General features: G+C 47.3%; 1 protein-coding gene across 5 annotated transcripts in view; it reads right to left on the minus strand.

Annotated features, from left to right (window-relative positions):
- The window catches only part of LOC147096524 (uncharacterized), a 103,982-nt gene that overhangs the window by 54,454 nt on the left and 27,580 nt on the right, over nucleotides 1-21,948 (minus strand). The window lies entirely within an intron of this gene.

A 21,948-nucleotide genomic window follows, 5' to 3' on the forward strand; every position in this document is an offset into this window, starting at 1 on the left:
TGACACACTGCCGGAGAAACCCTACAAATATTGACACACTGCCGGAGAAACCCTACAAATATTGACACGCTGCCGGAGAAACCCTACAAATATTGACACACTGCCGGAGAAACCCTACAAATATTGACACACTGCCAGAGAAACCCTACAAATATTGACACTGCCGGAGAAACCCTACAAATATTGACACACTGCCGGAGAAACCCTACAAATATTGTCACACTGCCGGAGAAACCCTACAAATATTGACACACTGCCGGAGAAACCCTACAAATATTGACACACTGCCGGAGAAACCCTACAAATATTGACACACTGCCAGAGAAACCCTACAAATATTGACACACTGCCGGAGAAACCCTACAAATATTGACACACTGCCAGAGAAACCCTACAAATATTGACACACTGCCGGAGAAACCCTACAAATATTGTCACACTGCCGGAGAAACCCTACAAATATTGACACACTGCCGGAGAAACCCTACAAATATTGACACACTGCCGGAGAAACCCTACAAATATTGACACACTGCTGGAGAAACCCTACAAATATTGACACACTGCCAGAGAAACCCTACAAATATTGACACACTGCCGGAGAAACCCTACAAATATTGACACACTGCCGGAGAAACCCTACAAATACTGACACACTGCCGGAGAAACCCTACAAATATTGACACGCTGCCGGTGAAACCCACACTTTGGGTAAAAAAGTTTCTTCTGAATTCCCTATTGGATTTCTTGGTGACTATCTTATATTGACGGCCTCTAGTTTTGCTTTTCCCCACAAGTGGAATCATTCTCTCTGTATCCACTACATAAGAACATAAGGACATAAGAAATAGGAGCAGGAGTAGGCCAATCGGCCCTTCGAGCCTGCTCCGCCATTCAATAAGATCATGACTGATCTGATCCTAACCGCCAATCTACTATCACAGAACCATCTCCTGAATCTAACAGAATTAGACACACGAAATAGGAGCAGGATCAGGCTACACGGCCCCTGGGCCCGCTCCGCTACCCACAGGGCCATGTCCGATCCGAACCTAGACTCATGTCCAAATTCCTGCCCGCTCCCCGTAACCCTTAATTCCCTTTACTTCTAGGAAACTGTCTATTTCTGTTTTAAATTTATGTAATGATGTAGCTTCTACAGCTTTTTGGGGCAGCATATTCCATGGACCTACCACCCTCTGAGTGAAGTAGTTCCTCCTCATCTCAGTTTTCAAAGAGCAGCCCCTTATTCTAAGACTATGCCCCCTAGTTCTAGTTTCACCCATCATCGGGAACATCCTCCCCGCATCCACCCGATCCAACCCCTTCACAATCTTATATGTTTCAATACGATCGCCTCTCATTCTTCTGAACTCCAATGAGTAGAGTCCCAATCTACTCAACCTCTCCTCATATGTCCATCCCCTCATCCCCGGGATTAACCGAGTGAACCTTCTTTGTACTGACTCGAGAGCAAGTATGGCCTAGAAATTGAGTTGACGCCGCGCCAGGGCTTTAGCGCCGGAAATTTAGCGCCGGCGCTAATTCCCTTGCGCGCGCCAAAAATTCAGTAGCGCCGCGCCCAGACGGCTGCCGGCGCTACTGGCGGGCGTGAGTGCCTCCCAATGGGCGCTGAGTGCCGCATTGCAGCGCTAATCCGGCGCTGCGGCACCCGATGCGGTGCGGCAGGCTGGGGAAGTGCAGGCCTCCTCCTCCCGTTAAGGAGGCGCTGCCTTCACCCGATCGCTGGCCGTTTGATTTTTTCAAAAATGAGCCCGGCACCTCGGACAAGTGCCGGGCTTGCAGGCCAGACGCATCTGTTCCGCGGGGGGGGGGTGGAGGAGTCCGGGGAGGGAGGTGCGGGCAGGCGGCCGGCGGGAAAGCGGCCGGCCGCCGCGCGACCTTAATGCGCCGGCGCTAACTTGTGTAAGACTCGGTTGCCAGAGTCTTAGTTGCGGCTGCCACGGGCGAGGCGGCCGCAACTGAATTTCGGCGTTCGGGCGCGTTGCCACGGCAACTGGGACGCTGCGCACACCGATGACGTCATCGGTGCCGGCGCAGCGCAACCGGCTAACGCCGATGGCAGCGCCGAAGTGAATTTCAGAAACGGCTATCATTGCGGCGCTAGGCCCTCTAGCGCCGCAAAATGGGCGCTAACCCTACTGAATTTTCAGCCCTATGTCTTTTCTTAAGTATGGACACCAAAACTGTATGCAGTATTCCAGGTGCGGTCTCACCAATACCTTGTACAACTGAAGCAATACCTCCCTATTTTTATATTCTATCCCCCTAGCAATGAAAGCCAACATTCCATTGGCCTTCTTAATCACTTGCTGCACCTGCATACTAACCTTTTGAGTTTCGTGCACCAGGACCCCCAGATCCCTTTGTACTTCAGTACTTTCCAGTTTCTTGCCATTAAGATAATAACTTGCTCTATGATTTTTCCTGCCAAAGTGCATAACCTCACACTTTCCAGTATTGTATTCCATCTGCCAAATCTCTGCCCACTTACTTAGCCTGTCTATGTCCCCTTGCAGGTTTTTTATGTCCTCCTCACTCACTACTTTCCCTCCCATCTTAGTATCATCTGCAAACTTTGATATGTTACACTCGGTCCCCTCCTCCAAATCGTTAATATAGATTGTAAAGAGTTGGGGACCCAGCACTGACCCCTGCGGAACACCACTAGTTACTGATTGCCAGTCTGAGAATGAACCATTTATCCCAACTCTCTGCCTTCTGTTAGCAAGCCAATCCTCTATCCATGCCAGAATATTACCCCCAATCCCGTGATTTTTTATCTTAAGCAATAATCTTTTGTGTGGCACCTTGTCAAATGCCTTTTGAAAGTCTAAATACACTACGTCCACTGGTTCCCCTTTATCCACCCTATATGTTACTTCCTCAAAGTACTCCAGCAAATTTGTCAAACATGACTTCCCCTTCATAAAACCATGCTGACTTTGTCTTATTAAATTATGATTATCCAAATGTCCTGTTACTGTCTCCTTAATAATGGACTCCAATATTTTACCTACCACAGATGTTAGGCTATCAAAATTTTTCATAATTTTAAAGATCGCTATTCGGTCACCCCTCAGCCTTCTATTTTCAGGAGAAAAGAGGCCCAGCCTGCTCATAATTTCCTGATATGTATACCCTCCCCTTTCTGGTATCATCTTTGTAAATTTTCTCTGCACCCTCTCCAGTGCCTCTATATCCTTTCTATAATATGGCGACCAGAACAGTACACAGTACTCTAAGTGTGGTCTAACCAAGGTTCGATACAGGTTTAGCATAACTTCCCTACTTTTCAATTCTATTCCTCTAGCAATAAACCCGAGTGCTTGGTTTGCTTTTTGATGGCCTTGCTAATCTGCGTCGCAACTTTTAGTGGTTTGTGTATTTGTACTCCGAGATCCCTTTGTTCCTCTACCCCACCTAAGACTCGCATCCTCCCAGTAATAAGTGACCTCCCTATTCTTCCTATCAAAATGTAATACCTCACATTTTATCTGTGTTGAACTTCATTTGCCAATTATATGCCCATTCTGCAAGTTTATTAATGTCCTCCTGTAATTTGTTGCAGTCCTCCTCAGTATTGACTATCCCCCAATTTGGTGTCATCCGCAAATTTAGAAATTGTGTTTTTGATTCCAAAGTATAAATCGTTAATGAAAAATTGTGAACAGCAGCGGTCCCAGCACTGATCCTTGTGGAACACCTTCTGCCACTGTGACTAGCTACCCTTTACTCCTACTCTCTGCTTTCTGTCCTGAAGCCAGCCAGCAATCCATACTGTCACACCAGTGGAGAGAAACCCTACAAATATTGACACACTGCCGGAGAAACCCTACAAATATTGACTCACTGCCGGAGAAACCCTACAAATATTGTCACACTACCTGAGAAACCCTACAAATATTGACACTACCGCAGAAACCCTACAAATATTGACACTACCGCAGAAACCCTACAAATATTGACACACTATTGAAATTGGCAGTTCCTTGGAGTGCATTAGTAGTCATAGAGTCATAGAGTCATACAGCACAGAAAGAGGCCCCTCGGCCCATCGTGTCTGCGCCGCCCATCCATCCCTGTCCAGTCTAATCCCATTTTCCAGCATTTGGTCCATAGCCTTGTGTGCTGTCTCTCCCTCTAACTTAACCTCACTATGTATTTAACTTACTTATATATGTATAACCTACCTGTTGGGGCCGTTGCCCCTTTAACTTACCTTTTAGGGCCATTGCCCCTTTAAGACGCGCCTTAGCGTGCTGACGTCACGTCACGTACAACGTAGCGTGCTGACGTCACGGCACGTACGACGTGACGTGCGTGAGGCGGCTGCCGGCCTGACTCGGCCTTCCAGAAAGGCTGCCGGCACAGCCCGGCCTAGCGTCTTTGGCCGCATCTACCAGCCGCCGGGAGCGACGCGATCTTCCGCTCCCGCGGCAAGCATCGGCTCAGCCTGGCCTCCAGCTCCCGCTCCCGACTTCGGCTTCCACGGCCAGAAACGCGACCACGCGCATCACGTGACGCCCCAAGCGCGGACAACGCTACCGAGCGTGATGAGGTCATCACGCTCCCCACAGGACTGCTACGTAGTCCTCGTGGAGTCCTCGCTGGGACACAGACCTACACCACGGTGCTCCTACAGCAGCACAGGCTCCGGGCAGTTGTATTGTCCCCATGCTTGAGTCTTGGAAATTGTTTGTCTGTAAGTATTTTAGAATGCTATGGATGATTAATGTGCACTGTATGTTGTAGAAAATGTTTAGTTGTAACTTTTCTCTGCCTAGCTGATTAACTAGTAGCTGTATTTTCATACACTATGTACAGGGCTAATTTAAAGAGAATGCCTCCCAGTTTACTAAATGTACTGTGTTGCTCAGGCGTACCTAAATCTGTGTATACATATCAGTTATGCGCCTGTATACTAATGTGTGCTTCCATTTCTGTGTTGTATTTCAGTTTTACAATTAGAATCGTTCAGTAAAGTGTTACAAGAAAAGTCAAGCCTTGTGATTTTATTGGAAGATATCGAGTTGTTCGCTATCTGTCTAGCTCTGCATAGAATCGCGTTGCGAGGGCAGAACAGTAAAAAGACAACAGCACAGCGGGCTCAAGCGCAGGAAGATACCACTCAGCTACCATGAGTCTACGCTCAGGAAAACAATATACCCTAGAGGACGTCGACCAGTCAAGCGAGAAGCATGAGCCTCTCCTAGCAAACGATGCCAAGTCACAGCCCTCTAAAGTATCCCCTAGGTCATCTCGGCGGTCCAGCAGACCGTCGTCATCGACAGCTTCTGCAGCCGCCAAAGCACGTGCCAAGGCAAAAGCTGCCCAGGCTCAATTGTCCTTCGCTGAAAAAGAAGCTGACCTTATGAAGCAGAGAGCCGACCTCGAAGCTAGTATGATGAAGCAGAAAGCTGACCTTATGAAGCAGAGAGCCGACCTCGACGCTAGTGTGATGAAGCAGAGAGCTGACCTCGACGCTAGTGTGATGAAGCAGACAGCACAGTCCTCTAAAGTATCCACTAGATCATCTCGGCAGTCCAGCAGACCGTCGTCATCGACAGCTTCTGCAGCCGCCAAAGCACGTGCCAAGGCAAAAGCTGCCCAGGCTCAATTGGCCCTTGCTGAAAAAGAAGCTAGGGTTATGAAGCAGAGAGCTGACCTCGCTGCCAGTCTCCACATTCTCCAAAGCCAGAGAGCTGCCGCTGCCGCTAAAGCTAAAGCCGCAGCTTATGAAGAAGGTGAGGAGAACGAAGGCGGGGAGCCCAGCCAGGAAACATATGTTCTGGGACAGCCCCTCAGTCCAGTGCAACGTACAAGTGAGTGTGTCCAACAACACTCCAAATTGTTCTCCAAGGAAACATCCAACTATCTCAACGCAGAACCAGCTACTCAACACAGTAGCAAACAGCCTGTTTTTGGAGACACTGAGCTTAAAGGAGAAGAAACAAGCAAGACTTACCTACAGAGACCTCCACAGCACTCGGCCAATCCAGCCAAGCAGTCCTCACCCGAGCCACAGGGTACACAGGACCTCGCTGGGTGCCTTATCCGCCGAGAGTTGTTGAGTTCGGGCCTTCTGGAGTTAGATGGCCGTCCTGAAAGTTGTTGGTCATGGAAAGAGCCCAACCTGAGACTACACAAGGTAGCATCGAACAGTGGACAGGTGATGGAAGCCTTCCCTGCAGAGGACCGTGCCAAGGATCTGAAGGATTTGCACCTTGGAGTGGATCCTCCCCCCCTTCAACGGAGCCTGGGGCTCTCCTGGAACCTGGAAACAGACAGCGTCACATTCCTGGTGTCCCGTGAAGAAAGGCCATTCACACGGAGAGACATCCTGTCCACAGTCAACAGTTTGTACGACCCTTTGGGGTTCGTAGCTCCCATAACAATGCAAGGAAAAGCATTTGTACGGGAACTCTCATCGGATCAGAGTGAGTGGGATGCTCCACTCCTCCCTGAAAAAGAAGCAAAATGGAACCTACAGTTGATCAGAGACAAGATTGACATCGATGTGGGCGCCGTCAAGTTCTTCACGGACAGCAAGATTGTACTTGGTTACATCCACAACTCCACAAGAAGGTTTTACGTGTATGTTTCCAACTGGGTGACTCGTATCAGACGATCCACTCACCCTGACCAGTGGTGCTATGTCCCCACGGACCTGAACCCTGCAGACCATGCTACCAGGTCTATACCAGCAGCACACCTACAGCAAAGCAGTTGGTTCTCGGGCCCCTCTTTCCTGTCTAATGTCAACACAGAGGAGACTCCTGAGTCCAATCCCTTCACCCTTGTGGAGCCTGAAGCTGATACCGAGATTCGGCCTGAAGTTACGACCCTGGTCACCAAAGCCTCAGAATCTCAGTTGGGCTCACAAAGCTTCGAGCGATTCTCAAGCTGGAGAACACTCTGCCGAACCACAGCCCGACTCATTCATGTAGCAGCATCCTTCAAGGGGAATTCGGACAACATAGAACGCAAAGGATGGAAATGTTCTAAAGAAGTATCCAGCACAAGTGAGCCATCACAAGCCAAAGGTGTGATCATTCGCTCTGTCCAGCATGATGTCTTCAAGGAGGAATTCAAATGTCTTGAAGAGGGACAGACATTCCCCAAGCAAAGAGGAGAGTATTTGTCCACCCTACAGAGCCGTAGGAAATGGACAGAAGACAAGCCAAACGTCAAAGTGAGAGACGTTGTCTTGCTGAAAGACAGCCAAGCACGCAGAAATGAATGGCCAGTGGGCCTGGTTGTCAAAACTCTGCCGACCAGGGACAAGAGGGTCCGCAAGGTGGAGGTGAAGATTGTCAAGGAGGGGCCTATCAAAGTGTTTCTGAGGCCAGTCTCAGAGATCCTCCTTTCTGAAGTAACCTAGAGAACGAACTCTGAGTATGTTGCAGCCAAAGGACGTTTTCTTCAGGTTTATTTTGTATCTGTAGTGGTACAATGGAATTGTACCAAGCGGGGAGTGTGCTGTCTCTCCCTCTAACTTAACCTCACTATGTATTTAACTTACTTATATATGTATAACCTACCTGTTGGGGCCGTTGCCCCTTTAACTTACCTTTTAGGGCCATTGCCCCTTTAAGACGCGCCTTAGCGTGCTGACGTCACGTCACGTACAACGTAGCGTGCTGACGTCACGGCACGTACGACGTGACGTGCGTGAGGCGGCTGCCGGCCTGACTCGGCCTTCCAGAAAGGCTGCCGGCACAGCCCGGCCTAGCGTCTTTGGCCGCATCTACCAGCCGCCGGGAGCGACGCGATCTTCCGCTCCCGCGGCAAGCATCGGCTCAGCCTGGCCTCCAGCTCCCGCTCCCGACTTCGGCTTCCACGGCCAGAAACGCGACCACGCGCATCACGTGACGCCCCAAGCGCGGACAACGCTACCGAGCGTGATGAGGTCATCACGCTCCCCACAGGACTGCTACGTAGTCCTCGTGGAGTCCTCGCTGGGACACAGACCTACACCACGGTGCTCCTACAGCAGCACAGGCTCCGGGCAGTTGTATTGTCCCCATGCTTGAGTCTTGGAAATTGTTTGTCTGTAAGTATTTTAGAATGCTATGGATGATTAATGTGCACTGTATGTTGTAGAAAATGTTTAGTTGTAACTTTTCTCTGCCTAGCTGATTAACTAGTAGCTGTATTTTCATACACTATGTACAGGGCTAATTTAAAGAGAATGCCTCCCAGTTTACTAAATGTACTGTGTTGCTCAGGCGTACCTAAATCTGTGTATACATATCAGTTATGCGCCTGTATACTAATGTGTGCTTCCATTTCTGTGTTGTATTTCAGTTTTACAATTAGAATCGTTCAGTAAAGTGTTACAAGAAAAGTCAAGCCTTGTGATTTTATTGGAAGATATCGAGTTGTTCGCTATCTGTCTAGCTCTGCATAGAATCGCGTTGCGAGGGCAGAACACCTTGTATGCAATGGCATTTCAAGTGCTCATCCAAATGCTTCTTGAATGTTCTGAGGGTTCCTGCCTCTACCACCCTTTCAGGCATTGAGTTCCACATTCCAACCACACTCTGGGTGAAGAAGCTCCTCCTCAAATCCCCTCTAAATCTCCTGCCCCTTACCCTGAATCTATGCCCCCTTGTTATTGACCCCCCTACTAAGGGGAAAAGTTCCCCTTTATCAACCCTATCTATGCCCCTCATCATTTTGTACACTGTTGTAGTTGTAGGGAGTTCCCTGGAGTGCATTAGTAGTTGCAGGGAGTCCCTGGTAAGGTGTCACTATTTGTAGGGAGTTCCCTGGAGTGCATTAGTATTTGTAGGGAGTCCCTGGTAAGGTGTCACTATTTGTAGGGAGTTCCCTGGAGTGCATTAGTATTTGTAGGGAGTCCCTGGTAAGGTGTCAATATTTGTAGGGAGTTCCCTGGAGTGCATGAGTATTTGTAGGGAGTCCCTGGTAAGGTGTCAATATTTGTAGGGAGTTCCCTGGAGTGCATTAGTATTTGCAGGGAGTCCCTGGTAAGGTGTCACTATTTGTAAGGAGTTCCCTGGAGTGCATTAGTATTTGTAGGGAGTCCCTGGTAAGGTGTCAATATTTGTAGGGAGTTCCCTGGAGTGCATTAGTATTTGTAGGGAGTCCCTGGTAAGGTGTCAATATTTGCAGGGAGTTCCCTGGAGTGCATTAGTATTTGTAGGGAGTCCCTGGTAAGGTGTCACTATTTGTAGGGAGTTCCCTGGAGTGCATTAGTATTTGTAGGGAGTCCCTGGTAAGGTGTCACTATTTGTAGGGAGTTCCCTGGAGTGCATTAGTATTTGTAGAGAGTCCCTGGTAAGGTGTCACTATTTGTAGGGAGTTCCCCCTGGAGTGCATTAGTATTTGTAGGGAGTCCCTGGTAAGGTGTCAATATTTGTAGGGAGTTCCCTGGAGTGCATTAGTATTTGTAGGAGTCCTGGTAAGGTGTCACTATTTGTAGGGAGTTCCCTGGAGTGCATTAGTATTTGTAGGGAGTCCCTGGTAAGGTGTCACTATTTGTAGGGAGTTCCCTGGAGTGCATTAGTGTTTGTAGGGAGTCCCTGGTAAGGTGTCACTATTTGTAGGGAGTTCCCTGGAGTGCATTAGTGTTTGTAGGGAGTCCCTGGTAAGGTGTCAATATTTGTGGGGAGTTCCCTGGAGTGCATTAGTATTTGTAGGGAGTCCCTGGTAAGGTGTCAATATTTGTAGGGAGTTCCCTGGAGTGCATTAGTGTTTGTAGGGAGTCCCTGGTAAGGTGTCAATATTTGTGGGGAGCTCCCTGGAGTGCATTAGTATTTGTGGGGAGTCCCTGGTAAGGTGTCACTATTTGTAGGGAGTTCCCTGGAGTGCATTAGTGTTTGTAGGGAGTCCCTGGTAAGGTGTCTCTATTTGTAGGGAGTTCCCTGGAGTGCATTAGTGTTTGTAGGGAGTCCCTGGTAAGGTGTCACTATTTGTAGGGAGTTCCCTGGAGTGCATTAAGTGTTTGTAGGGAGTCCCTGGTAAGGTGTCAATATTTGTGGGGAGTTCCCTGGAGTGCTTTAGTATTTGTGGGGAGTCCCTGGTAAGGTGTCACTATTTGTAGGGAGTTCCCTGGAGTGCATTAGTGTTTGTAGGGAGTCCCTGGTAAGGTGTCACTATTTGTAGGGAGTTCCCTGGAGTGCATTCGTGTTTGTAGGGAGTCCCTGGTAAGGTGTCAATATTTGTAGGGAGTTCCCTGGAGTGCATTAGTATTTGTAGGGAGTCCCTGGTAAGGTGTCACTATTTGTTGGGAGTTCCCTGGAGTGCATTAGTATTTGTAGGGAGTCCCTGGTAAGGTGTCACTATTTGTAGGGAGTCCCTGGTAAGGTGTCACTATTTGTAGGGAGTTCCCTGGAGTGCATTAGTATTTGTAGGGAGTCCCTGGTAAGGTGTCACTATTTGTAGGTAGTCCCTGGTAAGGTGTCACTATTTGTCGGGAGTTCCCTGGAGTGCATTAGTATTTGTAGGGAGTCCCTGGTAAGGTGTCACTATTTGTAGGGAGTTCCCTGGAGTGCATTAGTATTTGTAGGGAGTCCCTGGTAAGGTGTCGCTATTTGTAGGGAGTCCCTGGAGTGCATTAGTATTTGTAGGGAGTCCCTGGTAAGGTGTCAATATTTGTAGGGAGTTCCCTGGAGTGCATTAGTATTTGTAGGGAGTCCCTGGTAAGGTGTCAATATTTGTAGGGAGTTCCCTGGAGTGCATTAGTATTTGCAGGGAGTCCCTGGTAAGGTGTCAATATTTGTAGGGAGTTCCCTGGAGTGCATTAGTATTTGTAGGGAGTCCCTGGTAAGGTGTCACTATTTGTAGGGAGTTCCCTGGAGTGCATTAGTATTTGTAGGGAGTCCCTGGTAAGGTGTCTCTATTTGTAGGGAGTCCCTGGAGAGCATTAGTATTTGTAGGGTGTCCCTGGTAAGGAATCAATATTTGTAGGGAGTTCCCTGGAGTGCATTAGTATTTGTAGGGAGTCCCTGTTAAGGTGTCACTATTTGTAGGGAGTTCCCGGGAGTGCATTAGTATTTGTAGGGAGTCCCTGGTAAGGTGTCAATATTTGTAGGGAGTTCCCTGGAGTGTATTAGTATTTGTAGGGAGTCCCTGGTAAGGTATCACTATTTGGAGGGAGTTCCCTGGAGTGCATTAGTATTTGTAGGGAGTCCCTGGTAAGGTGTCACTATTTGTAGGGAGTTCCCTGGAGTGCATTAGTATTTGTAGGTTGTCCCTGGTAAGGTGTCACTATTTGTAGGGAGTTCCCTGGAGTGCATTAGTATTTGTAGGGAGTCCCTGGTAAGGTATCAATATTTGTAGGGAGTTCCCTGGAGTGCATTAGTATTTGTAGGGAGTCCCTGGTAAGGTATCAACATTTGTAGGGAGTTCCCTGGAGTGCATTAGTATTTGTAGGGAGTCCCTGGTAAGGTATCAATATTTGTAGGGAGTTCCCTGGAGTGCATTAATATTTGTAGGGAGTCCCTGGTAAGATGTCTCTATTTGTAGGGAGTTCCCTGGAGTGCATTAGTATTTGTAGGGAGTCCCTGGTAAGGTGTCAATATTTGTAGGGAGTTCCCTGGAGTGCATTAGTATTTGTAGGGAGTCCCTGGTAAGGTGTCATTATTTGTAGGGAGTTCCCTGGAGTGTATTAGTATTTGTAGGGAGTCCCTGTTAAGGTGTCTCTATTTGTAGGGAGTTCCCTGGAGTGCATTAGTATTTGTAGGGAGTCCCTGGTAAGGTGTCACTATTTGTAGGGAGTTCCCTGGAGTGCATTAGTATTTGTAGGGAGTCCCTGGTAAGGTATCAATATTTGTAGGGAGTTCCCTGGAGTGCATTAGTATTTGTAGGGAGTCCCTGGTAAGGTGTCACTATTTGTAGGGAGTTCCCTGGAGTGCATTAGTATTTGTAGGGAGTCCCTGGTAAGGTGTCACTATTTGTAGGGAGTTCCCTGGAGTGCATTAGTATTTGTAGGGAGTCCCTGGTAAGGTGTCATTATTTGTAGGGAGTTCCCTGGAGTGCATTCGTATTTGTAGGGAGTCCCTGGTAAGGTGTCACTATTTCTCGGGAGTTCCCTGGAGTGCATTAGTATTTGTAGGGAGTCCCTGGTAAGGTGTCACTATTTGTAGGGAGTTCCCTGGAGTGCATTAGTATTTGTAGGGAGTCCCTGGTAAGGTGTCAATATTTGTAGGGAGTTCCCTGGAGTGCATTAGTATTTGTAGGGAGTACCTGGTAAGGTGTCAACATTTGTAGGGAGTTCCCTGGAGTGCATTAATATTTGTAGGGAGTTCCCTGGAGTGCATTAGTATTTGTAGGGAGTCCCTGGTAAGGTGTCACTATTTGTAGGGAGTTCCCTGGAGTGCATTAGTATTTGTAGGGAGTCCCTGGTAAGGTGTCACTATTTGTAGGGAGTTCCCTGGAGTGCATTAGTATTTGTAGGGAGTCCCTGGTAAGGTATCAATATTTGTAGGGAGTTCCCTGGAGTGCATTAGTATTTGTAGGGAGTCCCTGGTAAGGTGTCACTATTTGTAGGGAGTTCCCTGGAGTGCATTAGTATTTGTAGGGAGTCCCTGGTAAGGTGTCACTATTTGTAGGGAGTTCCCTGGAGTGCATTAGTATTTGTAGGGAGTCCCTGGTAAGGTGTCACTATTTGTAGGGAGTTCCCTGGAGTGCATTAGTATTTGGAGGGAGTCCCTGGTAAGGTATCAATATTTGTAGGGAGTTCCCTGGAGTGCATTAGTATTTGTAGGGAGTCCCTGGTAAGGTGTCACTATTTGTAGGGAGTTCCCTGGAGTGCATTAGTATTTGTAGGGAGTCCCTGGTAAGGTGTCAATATTTGTAGGGAGTTCCCTGGAGTGCATTAGTATTTGTAGGGAGTCCCTGGTAAGGTGTCACTATTTGTAGGGAGTTCCCTGGAGTGCATTAGTATTTGTAGGGAGTCCCTGGTAAGGTGTCAATATTTGTAGGGAGTTCCCTGGAGTGCATTAGTATTTGTAGGGAGTCCCTGGTAAGGTGTCACTATTTGTAGGGAGTTCCCTGGAGTGCATTAGTATTTGTTGGGAGTCCCTGGTAAGGTGTCACTATTTGTAGGGAGTTCCCTGGAGTGCATTAGTATTTGTAGGGAGTCCCTGGTAAGGTGTCACTATTTGTAGGGAGTTCCCTGGAGTGCATTAGTATTTGTAGGGAGTCCCTGGTAAGGTGTCAATATGTGTAGGGAGTTCCCTGGAGTGCATTAGTATTTGTAGGGAGTCCCTGGTAAGGTGTCAATATGTGTAGGGAGTTCCCTGGAGTGCATTAGTATTTGTAGGGAGTCCCTGGTAAGGTGTCAATATGTGTAGCGAGTTCCCTGGAGTGCATTAGTATTTGTAGGGAGTCCCTGGTAAGGTGTCACTATTTATACGGAGCTCCCTGGAGTGCATTAGTATTTGTAGGGAGTCCCTGGTAAGGTGTCACTATTTATACGGAGTTCCCTGGAGTGCATTAGTATTTGTAGCGAGTCCCTGGTAAGGTGTCAATATGTGTAGCGAGTTCCCTGGAGTGCATTAGTATTTGTAGGGAGTCCCTGGTAAGGTGTCAATATTTGTGAGGAGTTCCCTGGAGTGCATTAGTATTTGTAGGGAGTCCCTGGTAAGGTGTCACTATTTGTAGGGAGTTCCCTGGAGTGCATTAGTATTTGTAGGGAGTCCCTGGTAAGGTGTCAATATTTGTAGGGAGTTCCCTGGAGTGCATTAGTATTTGTAGGGAGTCCCTGGTAAGGTGTCAATATTTGCAGGGAGTTCCCTGGAGTGCATTAGTATTTGTAGGGAGTCCCTGGTAAGGTGTCACTATTTGTAGGGAGTTCCCTGGAGTGCATTAGTATTTGTAGGGAGTCCCTGGTAAGGTGTCACTATTTGTAGGGAGTTCCCTGGAGTGCATTAGTATTTGTAGAGAGTCCCTGGTAAGGTGTCACTATTTGTAGGGAGTTCCCTGGAGTGCATTAGTATTTGTAGGGAGTCCCTGGTAAGGTGTCAATATTTGTAGGGAGTTCCCTGGAGTGCATTAGTATTTGTAGGGAGTCCCTGGTAAGGTGTCACTATTTGTAGGGAGTTCCCTGGAGTGCATTAGTATTTGTAGGGAGTCCCTGGTAAGGTGTCACTATTTGTAGGGAGTTCCCTGGAGTGCATTAGTGTTTGTAGGGAGTCCCTGGTAAGGTGTCACTATTTGTAGGGAGTTCCCTGGAGTGCATTAGTGTTTGTAGGGAGTCCCTGGTAAGGTGTCAATATTTGTGGGGAGTTCCCTGGAGTGCATTAGCATTTGTAGGGAGTCCCTGGTAAGGTGTCAATATTTGTAGGGAGTTCCCTGGAGTGCATTAGTGTTTGTAGGGAGTCCCTGGTAAGGTGTCAATATTTGTGGGGAGTTCCCTGGAGTGCATTAGTATTTGTGGGGAGTCCCTGGTAAGGTGTCACTATTTGTAGGGAGTTCCCTGGAGTGCATTAGTGTTTGTAGGGAGTCCCTGGTAAGGTGTCTCTATTTGTAGGGAGTTCCCTGGAGTGCATTAGTGTTTGTAGGGAGTCCCTGGTAAGGTGTCACTATTTGTAGGGAGTTCCCTGGAGTGCATTAGTGTTTGTAGGGAGTCCCTGGTAAGGTGTCAATATTTGTGGGGAGTTCCCTGGAGTGCTTTAGTATTTGTGGGGAGTCCCTGGTAAGGTGTCACTATTTGTAGGGAGTTCCCTGGAGTGCATTAGTGTTTGTAGGGAGTCCCTGGTAAGGTGTCACTATTTGTAGGGAGTTCCCTGGAGTGCATTCGTGTTTGTAGGGAGTCCCTGGTAAGGTGTCAATATTTGTAGGGAGTTCCCTGGAGTGCATTAGTATTTGTAGGGAGTCCCTGGTAAGGTGTCACTATTTGTAGGGAGTTCCCTGGAGTGCATTAGTATTTGTAGGGAGTCCCTGGTAAGGTGTCACTATTTGTAGGGAGTCCCTGGTAAGGTGTCACTATTTGTAGGGAGTTCCCTGGAGTGCATTAGTATTTGTAGGGAGTCCCTGGTAAGGTGTCACTATTTGTAGGTAGTCCCTGGTAAGGTGTCACTATTTGTAGGGAGTTCCCTGGAGTGCATTAGTATTTGTAGGGAGTCCCTGGTAAGGTGTCACTATTTGTAGGGAGTTCCCTGGAGTGCATTAGTATTTGTAGGGAGTCCCTGGTAAGGTGTCGCTATTTGTAGGGAGTCCCTGGAGTGCATTAGTATTTGTAGGGAGTCCCTGGTAAGGTGTCAATATTTGTAGGGAGTTCCCTGGAGTGCATTAGTATTTGTAGGGAGTCCCTGGTAAGGTGTCAATATTTGTAGGGAGTTCCCTGGAGTGCATTAGTATTTGCAGGGAGTCCCTGGTAAGGTGTCAATATTTGTAGGGAGTTCCCTGGAGTGCATTAGTATTTGTAGGGAGTCCCTGGTAAGGTGTCACTATTTGTAGGGAGTTCCCTGTAGTGCATTAGTATTTGTAGGGAGTCCCTGGTAAGGTGTCAATATTTGTAGGGAGTTCCCTGGAGTGCATTAGTATTTGTAGGGAGTCCCTGGTAAGGTGTCACTATTTGTAGGGAGTTCCCTGGAGTGCATTAGTATTTGTAGGGAGTCCCTGGTAAGGTGTCACTATTTGTAGGGAGTTCCCTGGAGTGCATTAGTATTTGTAGGGAGTCCCTGGTAAGGTGTCGCTATTTGTAGGGAGTCCCTGGAGTGCATTAGTATTTGTAGGGAGTCCCTGGTAAGGTGTCACTATTTGTAGGGAGTTCCCTGCAGTGCATTAGTATTTGTACGGAGTCCCTGGTAAGGTGTCTCTATTTGTAGGGAGTTCCCTGGAGTGCATTAGTATTTGTAGGGAGTCCCTGGTAAGGTGTCACTATTTGTAGGGAGTTCCCTGGAGTGCATTAGTATTTGTAGGGAGTCCCTGGTAAGGTGTCTCTATTTGTAGGGAGTTCCCTGGAGAGCATTAGTATTTGTAGGGTGTCCCTGGTAAGGTATCAATATTTGTAGGGAGTTCCCTGGAGTGCATTAGTATTTGTAGGGAGTCCCTGGTAAGGTGTCAATATTTGTAAGGAGTTCCCTGGAGTGCATTAGTATTTGTAGGGAGTCCCTGGTAAGATGTCTCTATTTGTAGGGAGTTCCCTGGAGTGCATTAGTATTTGTAGGGAGTCCCTGGTAAGGTGTCACTATTTGTAGGGAGTTCCCGGGAGTGCATTAGTATTTGTAGGGAGTCCCTGGTAAGGTGTCACTATTTGTAGGGAGTTCCCTGGAGTGCATTAGTATTTGTAGGGAGTCCCTGGTAAGGTGTCAATATTTGTAGGGAGTTCCCTGGAGTGCATTAATATTTGTAGGGAGTCCCTGGTAAGATGTCTCTATTTGTAGGGAGTTCCCTGGAGTGCATTAGTATTTGTAGGGAGTCCCTGGTAAGGTGTCAATATTTGTAGGGAGTTCCCTGGAGTGCATTAGTATTTGTAGGGAGTCCCTGGTAAGGTATCAATATTTGTAAGGAGTTCCCTGCAGTGCATTAGTATTTGTAGGGAGTCCCTGCTAAGGTGTCACTATTTGTAGGGAGTTCCCTGGAGTGCATTAGTATTTGTAGGGAGTCCCTGGTAAGGTGTCACTATTTGTAGGGAGTTCCCTGGAGTGCATTAGTATTTGTAGGGAGTCCCTGGTAAGGTGTCAATATTTGTAGGGAGTTCCCTGGAGTGCATTAGTATTTGTAGGGAGTCCCTGGTAAGGTGTCACTATTTGTAGGGAGTTCCCTGGAGTGCATTAGTATTTGTAGGGAGTCCCTGGTAAGGTGTCACTATTTGTAGGGAGTTCCCTGGAGTGCATTAGTATTTGTAGGGAGTCCCTGGTAAGGTGTCATTATTTGTAGGGAGTTCCCTGGAGTGCATTCCTATTTGTAGAGAGTCCCTGGTAAGGTGTCACTATTTGTAGGGAGTTCCCTGGAGTGCTTTAGTATTTGTAGGGAGTCCCTGGTAAGGTGTCACTATTTGTAGGGAGTTCCCTGGAGTGCATTAGTATTTGTAGGGAGTCCCTGGTAAGGTGTCACTATTTGTAGGGAGTTCCCTGGAGTGCATTAGTATTTGTAGGGAGTCCCTGGTAAGGTGTCACTATTTGTAGGGAGTTCCCTGGAGTGCATTAGTATTTGTAGGGAGTCCCTGGTAAGGTGTCACTATTTGTAGGGAGTTCCCTGGAGTGCATTAGTATTTGTAGGGAGTCCCTGGTAAGGTATCAATATTTGTAGGGAGTTCCCTGGAGTGCATTAGTATTTGTAGGGTGTCCCTGGTAAGGTGTCAACATTTGTAGGGAGTTCCCTGGAGTGCAATAATATTTGTAGGGAGTCCCTGGTAAGGTGTCACTATTTGTAGGGAGTTCCCTGGAGTGCATTAGTATTTGTAGGGAGTCCCTGGTAAGGTGTCACTATTTGTAGGGAGTTCCCTGGAGTGCATTAGTATTTGTAGGGAGTCCCTGGTAAGGTATCAATATTTGTAGGGAGTTCCCTGGAGTGCATTAGTATTTGTAGGGAGTCCCTGGTAAGGTGTCACTATTTGTAGGGAGTTCCCTGGAGTGCATTAGTATTTGTAGGGAGTCCCTGGTAAGGTGTCACTATTTGTAGGGAGTTCCCTGCAGTGCATTAGTATTTGTAGGGAGTCCCTGGTAAGGTGTCACTATTTGTAGGGAGTTCCCTGGAGTGCATTAGTATTTGTAGGGAGTCCCTGGTAAGGTGTCTCTATTTGTAGGGAGTCCCTGGAGAGCATTAGCATTTGTAGGGAGTCCCTGGTAAGGTATCAATATTTGGAGGGAGTTCCCTGGAGTGCATTAGTATTTGTAGGGAGTCCCTGGTAAGGTGTCAATATTTGTAAGGAGTTCCCTGGAGTGCATTAGTATTTGTAGGGAGTCCCTGGTAAGATGTCTCTATTTGTAGGGAGTTCCCTGGAGTGCATTAGTATTTGTAGGGAGTCCCTGGTAAGGTGTCACTATTTGTAGGGAGTTCCCGGGAGTGCATTAGTATTTGTAGGGAGTCCCTGGTAAGGTGTCACTATTTGTCGGGAGTTCCCTGGAGTGCATTAGTATTTGTAGGGAGTTCCTGGTAAGGTGTCACTATTTGTAGGGAGTTCCCGGGAGTGCATTAGTATTTGTAGGGAGTCCCTGGTAAGTTGTCACTATTTGTAGGGAGTTCCCTGGAGTGCATTAGTATTTGTTGGGAGTCCCTGGTAAGGTGTCACTATTTGTAGGGAGTTCCCTGGAGTGCATTAGTATTTGTAGGGAGTCCCTGGTAAGGTGTCAATATTTGTAGGGAGTTCCCTGGAGTGCATTAGTATTTGTAGGGAGTCCCTGGTAAGGTGTCACTATTTGTAGGGAGTTCCCTGGAGTGCATTAGTATTTGTAGGGAGTCCCTGGTAAGGTGTCAATATTTGTAGGGAGTTCCCTGGAGTGTATTAGTATTTGTAGGGAGTCCCTGGTAAGGTATCACTATTTGGAGGGAGTTCCCTGGAGTGCATTAGTATTTGTAGGGAGTCCCTGGTAAGGTGTCAATATTTGTAGGGAGTTCCCTGGAGTGCATTAGTATTTGTAGGGAGTCCCTGGTAAGGTGTCAATATTTGTAGGGAGTTCCCTGGAGTCCATTAGTATTTGTAGGTTGTCCCTGGTAAGGTATCAATATTTGTAGGGAGTTCCCTGGAGTGCATTAGTATTTGTAGGGAGTCCCTGGTAAGGTATCAATATTTGTAGGGAGTTCCCTGGAGTGCATTAATATTTGTAGGGAGTCCCTGGTAAGATGTCTCTATTTGTAGGGAGTTCCCTGGAGTGCATTAGTATTTGTAGGGAGTCCCTGGTAAGGTGTCAATATTTGTAGGGAGTTCCCTGGAGTGCATTAGTATTTGTAGGGAGTCCCTGGTAAGGTATCAATATTTGTAAGGAGTTCCCTGCAGTGCATTAGTATTTGTAGGGAGTACCTGCTAAGGTGTCACTATTTGTAGGGAGTTCCCTGGAGTGCATTAGTATTTGTAGGGAGTCCCTGGTAAGGTGTCACTATTTGTAGGGAGTTCCCTGGAGTGCATTAGTATTTGTAGGGAGTCCCTGGTAAGGTGTCACTATTTGTAGGGAGTTCCCTGGTGTGCATTAGTATTTGTAGGGAGTCCCTGGTAAGGTGTCAATATTTGTAGGGAGTTCCCTGGAGTGCATTAGTATTTGTAGGGAGTCCCTGGTAAGGTGTCACTATTTGTAGGGAGTTCCCTGGAGTGCATTAGTATTTGTAGGGAGTCCCTGGTAAGGTGTCACTATTTGTAGGGAGTTCCCTGGAGTGCATTAGTATTTGTAGGGAGTCCCTGGTAAGGTGTCACTATTTGTAGGGAGTTCCCTGGAGTGCATTAGTATTTGTAGGGAGTCCCTGGTAAGGTGTCACTATTTGTATGGAGTTCCCTGGAGTGCATTAGTATTTGTAGGGAGTCCCTGGTAAGGTGTCATTATTTGTAGGGAGTTCCCTGGAGTGCATTCGTATTTGTAGGGAGTCCCTGGTAAGGTGTCACTATTTGTAGGGAGTTCCCTGGAGTGCATTAGTATTTGTAGGGAGTCCCTGGTAAGGTGTCACTATTTGTAGGGAGTTCCCTGGAGTGCATTAGTATTTGTAGGGAGTCCCTGGTAAGGTGTCACTATTTGTAGGGAGTTCCCTGGAGTGCATTAGTATTTGTAGGGAGTCCCTGGTAAGGTATCAATATTTGTAGGGAGTTCCCTGGAGTGCATTAGTATTTGTAGGGAGTCCCTGGTAAGGTGTCAACATTTGTAGGGAGTTCCTTGGAGTGCATTAGTATTTGTAGGGAGTCCCTGGTAAGGTGTCACTATTTGTAGGGAGTTCCCTGGAGTGCATTAATATTTGTAGGGAGTCCCTGGTAAGGTGTCACTATTTGTAGGGAGTTCCCTGGAGTGCATTAGTATTTGTAGGGAGTCCCTGGTAAGGTGTCACTATTTGTAGGGAGTTCCCTGGAGTGCATTAGTATTTGTAGGGAGTCCCTGGTAAGGTGTCACTATTTGTAGGGAGTTCCCTGGAGTGCATTAGTATTTGTAGGGAGTCCCTGGTAAGGTGTCAATATATGTAGGGAGTTCCCTGGAGTGCATTAGTATTTGTAGGGAGTCCCTGGTAAGGTGTCAACATTTGTAGGGAGTTCCCTGGAGTGCATTAATATTTGTAGGGAGTCCCTGGTAAGGTGTCACTATTTGTAGGGAGTTCCCTGGAGTGCATTAGTATTTGTAGGGAGTCCCTGGTAAGGTGTCACTATTTGTAGGGAGTTCCCTGGAGTGCATTAGTATTTGTAGGGAGTCCCTGGTAAGGTATCAATATTTGTAGGGAGTTCCCTGGAGTGCATTAGTATTTGTAGGGAGTCCCTGGTAAGGTGTCACTATTTGTAGGGAGTTCCCTGGAGTGCATTAGTATTTGTAGGGAGTCCCTGGTAAGGTGTCACTATTTGTAGGGAGTTCCCTGGAGTGCATTAGTATTTGTAGGGAGTCCCTGGTAAGGTGTCAATATTTGTAGGGAGTTCCCTGGAGTGCATTAGTATTTGTAGGGAGTCCCTGGTAAGGTGTCACTATTTGTAGGGAGTTCCCTGGAGTGCATTAGTATTTGTAGGGAGTCCCTGGTAAGGTGTCACTATTTGTAGGGCGTTCACTAGAGTGCATTAGTATTTGTAGGGAGTCCCTGGTAAGGTGTCACTATTTGTAGGGCGTTCACTAGAGTGCATTAGTATTTGTAGGGAGTCCCTGGTAAGGTGTCACTATTTGTAGGGAGTTCCCTGGAGTGCATTAGTATTTGTAGAGAGTCCCTGGTAAGGTGTCAATATTTGTAGGGAGTTCCCTGGAGTGCATTAGTATTTGTAGGGAGTCCCTGGTAAGGTGTCAATATTTGTAGGGAGTTCCCTGGAGTGCATTAGTATTTGTAGAGAGTCCCTGGTAAGGTGTCACTATTTGTAGGGAGTTCCCTGGAGTGCATTAGTATTTGTAGGGAGTCCCTGGTAAGGTGTCACTATTTGTAGGGAGTTCCCTGGAGTGCATTATAATTTGTAGGGAGTCCCTGGTAAGGTGTCACTATTTGTAAGGAGTTCCCTGGAGTGCATTAGTATTTGTAGGGAGTCCCTGGTAAGGTGTCTCTATTTGTAGGGAGTTCCCTGGAGTGCATTAGTATTTGTAGGGAGTCCCTGGTAAGGTGTCACTATTTGTCGGGAGTTCCCTGGAGTGCTTTAGTATTTGTAGGGAGTTCCCTGGAGTGCATTAGTATTTGTAGGGAGTCCCTGGTAAGGTGTCACTATTGGTAGGGAGTTCCCTGGAGTGCATTAGTATTTGTAGGGAGTCCCTGGTAAGGTGTCACTATTTGTAGGGAGTTCCCTGGAGTGCATTAGTATTTGTTGGGAGTCCCTGGTAATGTGTCTCTATTTGTAGGGAGTTCCCTGGAGTGCATTAGTATTTGTAGGGAGTCCCTGGTAAGGTGTCACTATTTGTAGGGAGTTCCCTGGAGTGCTTTAGTATTTGTAGGGAGTCCCTGGTAAGGTGTCACTATTTGTAGGGAGTTCCCTGGAGTGCTTTAGTATTTGTAGGGAGTCCCTGGTAAGGTGTCACTATTTGTAGGGAGTTCCCTGGAGTGCTTTAGTATTTGTAGGGAGTTCCCTGGTAAGGTGTCACTCTTTGTAGGGAGTTCCCTGGAGTGCATTAGTATTTGGAGCGAGTTTCCTGGAGTGTGTCAGTGCTTGCCAGGCCTTCCCCACACAAAGAAATTGGGAGCCCACTGATTTAGCCGATCCCTTTAGTCGATGCTATGTTGCTAATCTACATCAAATTCGAAATAAAAACAAAAACTGGTAATCTGAAATAGAAACAGAAAACACTGGAAATACACAGATCAATGAGCATCTGAGGGTTTCCAATGGGGCCTTTATTAGAACTTTTCCTAAAGCGTTAG

This window comes from Somniosus microcephalus, unplaced genomic scaffold, assembly GCF_052327205.1.
Source record: "Somniosus microcephalus isolate GS21.2 unplaced genomic scaffold, FLI_Smic_1.0 unresolved_chr1, whole genome shotgun sequence".
Classification (NCBI taxonomy): domain Eukaryota; kingdom Metazoa; phylum Chordata; class Chondrichthyes; order Squaliformes; family Somniosidae; genus Somniosus; species Somniosus microcephalus.